The sequence below is a fragment of the Gossypium hirsutum genome, chromosome A02 (genome assembly GCF_007990345.1).
Source record: "Gossypium hirsutum isolate 1008001.06 chromosome A02, Gossypium_hirsutum_v2.1, whole genome shotgun sequence".
NCBI lineage: Eukaryota > Viridiplantae > Streptophyta > Magnoliopsida > Malvales > Malvaceae > Gossypium > Gossypium hirsutum.
In genome coordinates, this window is record NC_053425.1 from 44,630,134 (window position 1) to 44,632,352 (window position 2,219).

Genomic DNA, 2,219 nt, shown 5'->3' on the forward strand with positions numbered 1-2,219 from the left:
ACAGTTTCCTCCATCTTCAAGGTGGTTAAGTAGGAGACTTCATCTCTACGTACTCCCTTAGCAAGTTAGGTTGCAGATAATGTTTTTCCTTTCATGCTCCCTTTTTCTTGTCAATTTTACGATGCATTGATAGTTCAAATTTGAAATCACCATATAATTACTGGAAGGAACAATAGACGTATTAACTCGATCAAGAAAACTTAATCCAACCAGCAAATCATAGTCATCAAGCAGTATTACCTTAATGGATGTCGTACTGATCCAATCACCAAGTTGGAGATCTACTTCCTTTGCAACCCCCTTGATTGGAACACTTTCTGAGTTCACCGTTTTGATTCAACCCGGCTCATTTTCAATCTTACGGCCAAGTCTATGAACAACCCCTTCAAACATGAACAAATCAGAACCCCTTCAACCCGGCTCACTTTTTTCCAGTCACTATGATGTCTGTAAACATCACCCATATCTCGTTTTGTCTTCAACACCTCTTAGTATCAAACCAAGATTGTTATCCTCCACATCTGACTCCATTTTTACTTTCATAGTGGATAGTACAACCTTCTTTGGACAGTCTTTAATCATATGTGGGCCATCACAATGGAAGCAACTTATAGGCCCACCCTTCCTTTTCTCCCAAGGCTTCTTACAGTTGCCATTCCTAGTGGGCCTGTCTTCGTCTCCACCACTATTTCCTTTAGGTTGAATCTGGGTTTAGAAGACTCAAGCTTGTCTTTTTTCCTACCAAATTCGGCAAACGATTCTGCTACAAACATGGCCTTGGTAAGCTCTTAGACTCCTAGGTGTTACAACTCTTGCTTCGCCCATGGTTTAAACCTATCCATGAAGAAAAAGAACGCCTCTCTCTCACCCATATCTAAGATTTGCAGCATGAGTGCGCTAAACTCCTATACAAACTCCATCATAGTGCCTTCTTGCGAAAGTCGACGCAACTTTGCTCGAGCCTTATCCTCAGCATACTCTGGATAAAACTGTGCCTTGAACTCACATTGGAACTCTTTACAAGTCCCAATTTCAATCCCACTACATCTCACATCCGTGGACCTACGACGCCGCCATAACAAGGCAACGTTGGTAAGATACATAGCAGCAGTAATTACCTTAATGGCATCATCCGTGATGCCTTTGGCAAGGAAGTATTGTTCAAATCCCCATAGAAAATTGTCCACATCTCTTGCGAACCTTATTCTCTTGAACTCTTTGGCTTGGGAACATCCATACTGGGTTTTGGTGCGATAGTAGCAAATCCTCCATTGCCCAAAGCAACCTTGTAGATTGTGAGTTCACCATTGAGCTCCGTAATCTCCTCTTTCAAGGCCGTCATCATAGCCTCAATGGCATCATCCCTACTAGTTAGCTTTCCAACATAGTCTGGCACATACTCTTTGAACTACTCCTGCATAGACTGCAACCCATCCATTAGCCTATCATCGACATCATCAATCCTCTCCTTAGTTCTCTAATAAAATCCTTGAGAGTGACGATTCAATTCTCTAAAGCCAACAGTATGTCCCTCGAATGACTAGCTTTCCTAGCCCTTTCACGAGTCTCCATTCCCTCAACATTCTCAGAAACTTCTTTCGATATCTTTCAATTGTGCCTTTGAACGCTAGCTCAGAAACCAATTGTCACAAACTTAGAGTTTTCACAGGTAATCCATGCAACCTTTAGCAGTTTCTTCACTCAAAAATGCCTAAGTTGGGCTAACTCGCAACAATTGAGGATTCAACAGAACTCCTCTAAAGCACCCGCAAAGAACAGTAAAAGAATGAAGTAAGAACAAACTTGAAAGATGAACAAAAGCCACAAAAAAGCAAGAACACTTGAGAGAAAAGTTTGAGTGAATGCTCTCAAAATTCTATTAATAACTGAATAAATTACAATGAGGGGGAGAGACCTCTATTTTTAGCTGAGTCTCCCCAATATCAACGGTACAGATTGAAATACATCAATGGCTAAGATTCAAAGCTATCTAGATATCAAATCTCTAATATTACATAATCGTATCTTTTAAAGACTACATTTAATGTCTAGGATCACAAATCTTTGAAGATCACCTTTCGTATTTGCCAAGCATATCTTTAAAGATTACTTTCCATATTCACCAAGCTTTGCAGATAGGCTTTCAATCTCTCCAAGCAATGGACCAGTCTGATTGGGTCGAATGACCTCCGTCGAATGTGATGGATCGTACAAGTTCA